The sequence below is a fragment of the Cenococcum geophilum genome, assembly GCF_001692895.1.
Source record: "Cenococcum geophilum 1.58 unplaced genomic scaffold K441scaffold_2, whole genome shotgun sequence".
NCBI lineage: Eukaryota > Fungi > Ascomycota > Dothideomycetes > Gloniales > Gloniaceae > Cenococcum > Cenococcum geophilum.
Window position 1 is genome coordinate 4,841,432 of NW_027137560.1, and position 10,994 is coordinate 4,852,425.

Below are 10,994 nucleotides of genomic sequence, written 5' to 3' on the forward strand. Positions count from 1 at the left end.
CCTTATTAGTTTATTCCTCTAAAAATCTAGATATTCCTTTATAACTTATCTTACTAGTTCCTAGATTCCTTAAATAATATATTCTTCTTAAAGTCTTAACACTAAGCCTATAGCTCCATTATGTTCTTATATTATTCCCTTATAGAATTCTTTAACAAATTCTTTTGTAATAGACCTTAGAACATAAGTCACTTCTCTATTCTTATACTAGTCTGCATCTAGATCCTTACTTTATACCTTTTAGATCTTCTATATCTAATCACTCTCTAGTAATTTATAGGTCTAGCTAATTTCTCTTATTACTGCTATTTTAGGATAATTGTATCTAATTAATCTATCTTTATCCTTTCGCAATATTGCTCCTAATAGTTTCTTATTATTTTATAGTTTAGCTTTTCTACTAAGAGCGTCTGCTCGTGCATTCTCTATACCCTTAGTATACTAAATCTCGAAATAGTATTCTGTAAGCATCTCTACCCACCTAACTTATCTTTAGTTAAGTTCTTTTATTATTAGGAACCCCATTAGGTTCTTATAGTCTATCTTAACTATAAATAGTTTCTCTGTACCTTATAAGAATGCTCTCTATTCCTTAAGTACTATAACTATACCTAATAACTCCTTATTGTAAATGTTATAGTTTAGTTCTAGTAGTGTTATCTTTTAACTATAGTATGCCACTAGATGCTATGCGTCTTTATACCTCTATAGCAAATATACTCCTAGTGCGAAGTCTAATACGTCTATTTCCACAACTATATCTAACCCTAATTGGTAGATTTTAAGGATTAGTTCCTAAGTAAATAACTCCTTAAGTTCTTAGAATAGCACTTATTGCTCCTTTTCCTATATCTATAGTTCCTCCTTTTTCGTAAGCCTGGTAAAGGGTTTAGTGTTCTTTAACCACTATGCTATAAACCTCCTATAGTAGTTGTAAAACCCTAGAAACGATCTTAATTGCGTAACATTCTTTAGTTCTTACCAACTAACTATAGCTTCTATTTTCTTTAGGTCCATATTAATATAACTTAATTTAATAATAAATCCTATAAAATCGGTCTTCCTAGTAAAGAACTCGCATTTCTTAATTACTACTAGCATTTATTCTTCCTATAGTCTCTTTAAGACCTATTTAACGTATTCTCCATATTCTTTCGTACTTATTAAGTAGATAATAATGTCGTTAAGGTATACTATAACAAACTCATTAAGGTGTTCTCCTAATACACTATTAATCCGCTTATAGAATATCACTAGTGCGTTTATAAGCCCAAATTATATAACTAATGGCTTATATAGTCCTTCCTTTAACCTAAAGGCTGCTTTCTATTTATTGCCTTCCTTAATCCTAATTTAATGGTACGCCTATCTTAGATCTATCTTCGTAAAGATTTACGCGTTGCCTATCCTATCCTAAATTTCGCTAATTAAGGGTAAAGAATACCTATCCTTTTTGGTAATGCTGTTTAACTATCTATAGTTAATGCATAGTCTTAGTTTTCTATTTTTCTTTAGTACGAACAGTACTAGATATCCCGCTAATAACTGCAATAGTCGGATATATCCCTTTTATAGATTTTCCTAGATAAACTCTTTTAAAGCTTTTAACTCCTCTTTAGTTAGCTTATAGATTAGAAAGAACTTTAGACTTATTCCTAGTTCCAATTCTATCTTATAATCCTATGCTATATACTCTAACAGCTTCTCACTTTCTGGTAACTATAACTTTTTACTATACTTATAGTATCTCTTTAGTACATAACTTAATCCTTAATTAGTCTTTTTGTAAGTTGCTCTAACTTAATACTATACCATCTTAGTCTGTTATTATATCTTACGACGTTAAGTATCTCTAATATTAACCTATTCTATAACCTAATTAATTATTAGATTATATTTCTATAACTAAGGCATTCCTAACACTACCTTATCCTTCCCTAATAGTAGGATATTAAAAGACATTTTAACTTGTTTCTCTTTAATAGTTAGCTAAATAGGTCCTATTTTAAGATTAATAATGCCTCCTCTATAGGCTATTAGATCTCCTAAAATCGTAACTAATAGATAAGGGTGCTCCTTCTATCTGTGCGGTAGCCCCATCCTTTTAACTACTACTAGTAAGATGTGGTTCCTTATTACTCCACTATCTATTAGTGCTTTAAACTGTTAATCTTACTATTTAATGTCACGTGTCTATACATCGCTTGGCACAAAGTATCTTCCATCTTCCATTAGATAGATTGTTTACTCTACTACTTCATTATTATCTCGCACACAACATAATATTAGCCTATTCATCAATTAAGATAGCTTAATCTTATGCCGTTAGCGTGCTAATCGTTTTTAATGTCTACGCGCGTTCCGAATACGCAGCGCCCTAGGGTTTCTACCCAATCTCAACGTTGTTAGTCGTTAATCTTACCGCATTAATTACTTCGTAGCGACTCTAAAGCTATAGCTACTAAAGACACAATGCCTACCCCATCTCCTCTGGCCTCTCGCCATAACCCACTGGCCCGTTATACACTTATAAAAGACCCAAACGCGCTTCTCGTCGCAGTATATATTAAGAGCTTGGCAAATAAGGATGCTCGTAAGGCAGAGGCACATCGCCTTTAAATAAAAAGACAGGCAGAAGTTTACGCGGCCACGATGGCTAGATTAAATACTCCTACCGCAGGCCAAGGTAAACCTAAGGCGCCCGAAGGTAGGTCTATTAAACTCCCTCTAGCTACACAAGACCTTACCCTCCAGATCCCAGGTCTTCATGAAAAGGATCTTCTTACTATATAGAAAAGCTCTTTCGACCCTAATAATATTGCTAAACTACGGTCCCATGCACGCTATTAACACCGCAGCAATGTTACTATACTGGAAAATGGTTGGCTAGAGACTGGCCCGCTAAAAGCCGACTTAAAACCACTACATTCTTCCAAGATCTATTTTAAATACTTTACTAATTACATTATTATTATCTTATTACTTTGCTAATGCCCCCCAGGCCTATATATCGCTATGCTATATTTTATAAATAAGATTCAATTTCTTTTAGGTTTCTATATATAGAAAGGGGCGGTACTTAATCTGGCCTTAGTATACTATCGGGTTGTTATAAACTATGGCTAATTAGAGCCTACTAATTGAACTATACCCGATTTGTTTTAATACACTTTTACTACGCCTTTTATAATGCTTAAGAAAGGACTTACTATTTAAGGCGCTGCCGGAAAAAGACCTAGGACCAACACTCGTACCTTACCGCCTCTTGTATTAAATACTTGCAATAACTTTAATAAAGGTACGCCCTGCCTAAAAGATCTATATAAATTCGAGTATAGGTGCAGCAAATACGGTAGCTAGTATTTAGCCTCTAGTAGGAAGTGTGCCTTATAGCAATCCCTAAGTCCTAAAGTAGAGGATTCGGACGATATCCTAGCAATTTATAGTGTTTTTATAGGCCGCGGCCGACTATTAACGGCCTCCGAGATTTAACTTCCGCGCCCTAATACAACGCCTTAATTTATGCCCTTTATCCAGACGAACCCTTTCATTAACTCGCTATTACTACTACGGATTTAGGCCTAGGCTACGCTTTTAGCAGACTACCTAGGGCACCTCCTTTCAATCCTAGTTAGTATCCTTACTTTTAGGTACAAGATCGGCTCCAATCTCTCCCTACGGGTACGTAATTATAAGAACCAGATCTCTTGTTTTAAAGACCCCGGTATTATTTTTTAGAAAATAGCCGAAGACCTAGCACTTAGCCATATTCAAGTCGCCTTATCTCCTATTATTACTTCCCCTTTAGATCTAGTACCTAAAAGTAATAGCGGATGGCGGCGTATATATAATCTCTCTTCCCCTATAGAAGACTCGGTTAACTATTATATCCTACCTAAGTTTAGCGCGCTTAAATACACTACAGTTAGCGCCATTCTTAAACATATACGTAAGGCCAGCCGCGGCTGTATATTAATTAAGAGAGACTTAAAGGATGCCTTTTAGAATATACCACTTTTAATCTAATTACGTCGCCTAATAGGCTTCCACTAGAGGGGTATTACGTATAAGGAATACTACTTATTATTTGGTCTTCGGACAGCGCCCTTTCTATTTAATTTATTCGCGGAGGGTTTATATTAGATACTCGCTACTAAACTAGCCTTCCTAATTAAATACTATCTCGATAATTTTATCTTTATTATCCAGAACGCTACTAATGCCGTATATACGGCCTAAACGTATATTAAAGTTATAGACGAATTAGGAGTCTCTTAAAATGACTTAAAGGATGTAGAGGGTACTAAAGTTATTGTATTAGGCTATATAATTAATACGGCGTTAATAGAAATCCGCCTCTCCGAGGAGAAGTAAGAGAAGGCGCTTATTTAGATTAATGCGGCGCTTTACCATAGCTCTCTCTCTCTTTACTAGGCACAGTAACTATCTAGCTAGCTCTTATAGAGCGCAGTAGTTATTTAACTTAGAAGGTCATATTCGCGGTTATTGTAGACCTTTATAACGAATTGGCCTGCGCATTTAAAGCGCTATATACTAAGGAGATTTAGTTTAGAAGTTAGAAACAACCTCTAATTATAGAGGGAGTCTCTAATTATCAGCAATGGGATACGTTTTTTGGATGACTTATATTAAGATATATTCCATTTCTTTACAGATGCTTTATTATAGGTTAGTTATAGTAGGTTCTACTTTTATAAGTCTTCCGAATTAGACCACTAGCCTGCATATTTAACTACCTTACTATAATATAATGTATTTACAACACTCCCTTTTAATCGCTAGGTGGAAGATTATATTAATTAGAAGGAGATGCATGCGATCGGCAAGGCTTTTACTTAATAGTCACCGAACTAGAAAGGAGCCTCCGTCTTTATCCATATAGATAGCCTCGTGGCTTTATAAGGCCTAGTTAAGACTATACTTAAAGAACTAGGCAACCTCTCCCTTTAAGCTGTTATCTTAGCCGCCGTGTAATACGATATCGAGATTACTACTTCCTAGGTGCCTGGTGTTAACAACGGCCTAGCAGATACTCTCTCTCGGGGTTTAACCAATAAGATATCTCGCCTATGCCCGTACTAGAATACTTCCAACTTTATGCTTCGCTAATTGCACCGTTAGTTTATAAACCTGCCCCCTTCTTAGTACTAGACGGCTTCGCTAATATAATCGGCTCCTCCTTATTAGTTGCTATGCCACTATAGAGCGGCCTAGCACCCGAAACAAGAGCTAGGTACTTATCCGCGACGAACAGCTAGGAGGCCTTCTGCGCCTTATAATTGTTACAGCCGTACCCAGTCCAAAAGCCCCACTTAGGCGAGTGGATCGCACGGCGTGCCTTTAGGACGCCTACTATGTAATAGGTCTTCCCCTTAACCTTATCCAATTACGTCTTTACACTACGGTTAAAGCATATAGACTTTGGATACTCTATTACAGTATTTAACGATCTATTTATAAAACGCTTGCTTACTGGGGCTAGGTCCTTATTTCTACAGAAAAAAAAGGAAAAGCTGCCGATTACACAGGATATTCTTACTTAAATTGTTATAGGCGGTTGCTTAAAGTAGGATATTAATATTAATGCAGCCTTTACCGTCGCCTTTGCAGGTTTCCTTTAGATAGGAGAAATTTTGTATATAGCCGCTGAACTCCGCTTAAAGGCCTTCGTTTAAACAAAGGCTATTTATAACAACGTTAGCATTATAAAGGATTAATCGTTAATAGTTTTATACCTTAAACGGAGTAAGACGGATACCTCGCACTCTAGAGTAAAAATTTAAATCTTAGCACAGCCAGGGGACCCGCTGTGTGCAGTAGCGGCGATGGTTAGGCTTTAAAATTAGGATCCTTAGCCAGATTCGGCGCCCTTGTTTACTCTTAACACCAAGCCATTTATAAAGGGCTCTATTTAAGCAATCCTTTAAGCCAGACTACTTAACGCGGGAATACGGCCTAACAACTATACTAACCACTCCTTCTAACGAGGCGCTGCTTAATACACTAGGGACTACGGCTTTGCTAAAGCTTAGCTAGGCCTACTTAGGAGATAGAAATTTAATGCAGTTAAGCTATACTACAAGGATAGCGACGCAGCATTATTAAAGTTAAATAACTACTTTCAGCGCGGTATTCCACTATTAGTATATAGCGCTAAAGCCTAGCCTGGCTGACGCACTTTTCTAAAAAGTATGCCAAACTACCTTTCTTTTAATGGGCGCAGGCGCTTCGCTAGTGGGCATTTAGGGTCTTCACTAGGCCTCTTATAGCTATTTAGTAGCTAGTAAGTGGCTATACGAGACCCTAAATAGCCTACACCCCTATCTATTAAAAATCCTTTTAAAATAAGCCATATTTCGCCTATATATAAGATAACAATGAGAGATAAATATTACGTGTCTATACATCGCTTAGCACAAAGTATCTTCCATCTTCTATTAGATAGATTATTCACTCTACTGCTTTATTATTATCTCGCACACAACGTAATATTAGCCTATTCATTAATTACCCACCCACCGTCCCTTTTCTTTTTTTTTCACGCTAGAAACCGTGTACTTTAGCTTTATTACAGCCCGTTAGGCTTGCGGCTGGGCATTTAGGGTCTTCGCTAGGCCTCTTACAGCTATTTAGTAGCTAGTAAGTGGCTATGCGAGACCCTAAATAGCCTACACCCCCATCCATTAAAAATCCTTTCAAAATGAGCCATATTTCGCCTGTGTATGAGATAACAACGAGAGATAGACTTATAAATTTAGGTGTTATTCTTAAATTCCTTTAAGGGTCTAAGGCTCTACTACTAGCTCCCTTTAGTCCTATAGGCCTCCACTTTTCCTAACTATTAGCTGCTAGATCCTATTACGCTTGGCTCGCTTTTTAGCTAATACCTAGTTCGCTTTTTATCCTCTATATACTATAGATACGTATTCTTTAGGTATTCCCACTACTATTATTCGTCTAAGTATTCTTCTATAAGGAATTTTCCTAGTTAAAGTATTAAGTCTCCTAACTCCTAAACTTCTACTAGATGCCAGCTGTGTATATACTTAGCATTTCTATACTATTGCTTATCTAGCGCCTAATATATCCTTATAGAGTATTTCCAGTTTCTCTCTTTTAGATTTTTTTATATTTTGCATATATTATCTACACATGTAATCCATAATAGCGTATAGTATACTAGGTGCTTTAGGTTAACTCTTAACTTATCTTTATCCTTAAGTTTAAACCTTTATTATGTTAATCTAAACGTTACAACTTTATTTACAGGTACTAAGATATATCTCTCACTTCTCCAGTCCTCTAATCGTTACTTTAGATCTTTTAATATTATAATTAAGGCTCCCTTAATATAATTTATTGCTTTTTCTATAATTGGGTAGTCCTAGATAACTCTCTTGTCTAACTATATATAGAAATCTTCCTACTTGTTATTATGTCTTTGCCTATACCACTTTTAGTATAACTATTAGAGTATATACGGCTTATCCGTAAGGAAGTATCTTCTTATTACTACGTTATAATAGCCTTTTATATACCGTTCTTCAAACCTAGTTAGAATCCCTAGATCCTCTTTATTTTCTAGTTTAGTAAGCTACTTAGCTCTTAGCGTGCCTACTTTCGGCCTATTAGTAATTCTTTATACTAGTACTTTATCTTATATACGGCCTAGTATACTAGATCTTATGTCTAGTTTCTGTTCTTACTATATAAGGATTCTTACTCTAAATTCATCTATAGTTTCTTAGTATCTACGTCTTATAGCTAGATCCTTAAAGTCTTCTTACTTCTTAATTGTTGTGGGTGTCCTGATTCATACTCTAAATTTTTAGTCCCTTAGATTCTTTAATCCTAAGCTCGCTTCTTTCTTAAGCTGTGCTCTAGCCTTAGTCTAATTAGGCTTTACTAGTGTTCTTATCTTATCTTAAGAATCTTAAATCTTACTTATCTCGCTTTAAGAATCTTATACCTTTAGGAAACTTCGTCCTAAGCTTATTTACATATTATTAAACTAAGCCGTTACTCTGCTCTATTAGTTATCGTCCATTATAGGTCCCTAAGCATACCTTATCTTATCTTAAGAATTTTAGTCGTCTCTTATCTCATTTTAAGAATCTTAAGCCTTTAGCCTTTTGCCTTTATTAAGTGGTAAGCTAGCACTAATAGTCGTTTATCTACCTAATCTTTGTTTAATATTGCTCCTTCCGTCTTATAAAGTAATGGATACCGTATCCAACGGTATTATAATACCCGTTACTAAACCTTGCTCTATAGCGGTCTTAGTCTCTACTTCTATTACGTGTCTAAGGCTTAGGTACCCCTAGTTAGTCCCTTTATCTTCCTCATTACTATTAATTAATAAGTACTTTAACTCCATTATTATTATTACTAATTATTATCTACACGTTACTGTAACATTTTAATCTAGCTTATAGAGTTAATCTTATTCTTTATCTAACTCTTTAGTTCCCTTAAGTCCTCTTAACTCTAGCTCCTATAGCCAATAGCTTACGCCATACTTAGCGTCCTTATAAATTAGGCATATATTGTTATAATAAAATGCAAAACTTCTAATTAAACATTCTTTTGTTCCTTGTAGTACACTATTATCCCTCTATACATATATGTCTTCTACTAGCCTAGTTCCCTTTACCGCATAGTATCTCTAACTATCTTTATAGTCTCTGGCAAAATAACCCTATTTTCCGTAATTTATATAAGCTCTGTTTTTAAACCATTCGTTCTGCTATAGAGTCCGCTTAAACATCTTCTTTTACTAAAATCCTTAGTTTGGCCTACGCTCCGTGATCCTATAATTACTTAATCCTTAACCTCTAGGTTTCTATAGTTAATTCCATTTTTTAGATTCTTTAGTACTGCTTAGGTCCATTAGCTCTAGTCCACTATTCTATAGTTTTTAACTCTGTGTCGGTTATTGCGTGCTTTGCGCCTTATATAACTATAGGACTCTATCTTGCCCTTTCTTAGCTAGTTCCCTTTAGTAAATTCTATTATCGATCTTTATTACTTAATCTATTAATTCCCATAAGGTGTCCGCATCTTTTATTAGGATAATTACGTCCTACACTTTTGCCTTAAGCCCTTACTTATACTATACTATAAGCGCCTTATTATTCCATTTAACCTATATAGCAAGTATTTAAAACTATATTGTATACTTAATTGCTAAAGTCCTTTATAGTAAGTTCTGTAACTTTCTTTCTACTATAGTTGTTGCTTCTAGATCTCTAAATATTTATATTAATCGTTCCGCAAATCCTCCCTAACTAAAGAATATAAACCGTACTTCCTAATTAGTAGTAGCCATGCCGTTTACTTATATCTCCGTAAGATATAGCTTAAACCATTTAAGTGCTCGTCCCGTTAGGAATAGTCCTGCGTACGCTACTTGGTCCATAAATATTAGTAGCTTTACTGCTTCTTATATAACCTTAAAATACATCTGTGTTAGAAATCCCTTAAGCTTTAACTTCTTACCTGCGAATCTCTTAATTAATAGTAACTTAACCTTTGCTGCTCTAACCGCATTAAGTCTTTCTTTAAGTATTTTATTATTATCGTTTAATTAATTAACTATTTCTTGTAACTGTCTAACTATAACTAGTTGCGAATTAGTGTCTTGCATACTTGTATTACCACTCGTCCTTAAGGTGGTTGCTGCCGTTAACGGCGTCGTAACTAGTGCTTTTGGTAGCATGTTATTTAACTCTCTTTTATTAATACTATAACTAGGTAGTAAATGTGTAATAAAGCCTTATAGTAGGAACTACGGTGAACTTGTTAATGGGCTAGGTATATAGGTAAAAATAATAGTTAACAACGTAAACATAACTAGTGGAGTGGTTGCCCAATAGATTAACTTTAATTATATTCTAAGATTTACTACAAAGAAAGAAACAATCTAGGTAGGGACTGAGGTCCTTTAAATATATAAACTACGCCTAAGAAAGTCCTTACTCTGTTTACTCTATTTACTTTATCTACTCTGTTACGGATTATATAGATTATATAGATTATACAGATTATATTATATGACCTTAGTTACTATTCCTCGTTATATAGTTCTACCGGATCTATCCTAGACCGTGCCTGTATTAACTAACTAGCTTCTTCCGATTTTTCTCTAAGTAGTCGTAATATTGTACTTAAAGCGTCCGTAATAGCTTTAAACCGACCTATATAACTATAGAAGGCCTAGGCTCTCCTAAAGCTACGCCTAATCTAGATATTAAATCTAAGGGGCTAAATTACACCACTATATACCTCCCCTACCTAAGTTGTTGTCCCCTAACGACTTCTAAAACTCTAAAACTCCTTATCTTTAAAATAAAGGCGTAGAAGGTAATTGTATACGTTCCTTGCCCTTACTATAAACCTAAAATAGTAAATAAGGAGACTCCGTTCTGGTTAAATGAGACTATTCTCGTCCGCCTAGCTAAGTAGTATAAGATATATTAGACTAGCGGCTCTTAGATAATATAGCTTTTTCGCGTTCTTCTACTTACTTGGTTTTATCCTATAATTCTTTAGGTAACTTTATATAACTCTGTCCTTCTGTAATAATTAGGGGTACTCTACTTAGATCTACCGTAACAGTTAAAGGATCAATTCTATTGTTAACGTAGTAGAAGTATAAATAGCTGTTAAAGCGCTCTATTTTAGTTGTATATATAAGCTAAAACACATCCTTATAGTTCTTAACGACCTTTAGACAATAGGAATGCATTTATTTTATAACTTTATTCCCGTTACCGGTAAGAAGAAGATTATAATCTTAGATTACTATTAGAGAATCTTATTATTGTTTACCAAGAAGGGCGTTAGATAGAGCGCTGGTAGCTATAAGCTTAACTGCTATAGGGAAGCGATATAGAATTACGCCGTAGAGATTAGTATATCTAGACAGCGTATAAGGCGGCGCTTTTAAGTCTTAGTGCGTATTTACTAACTCT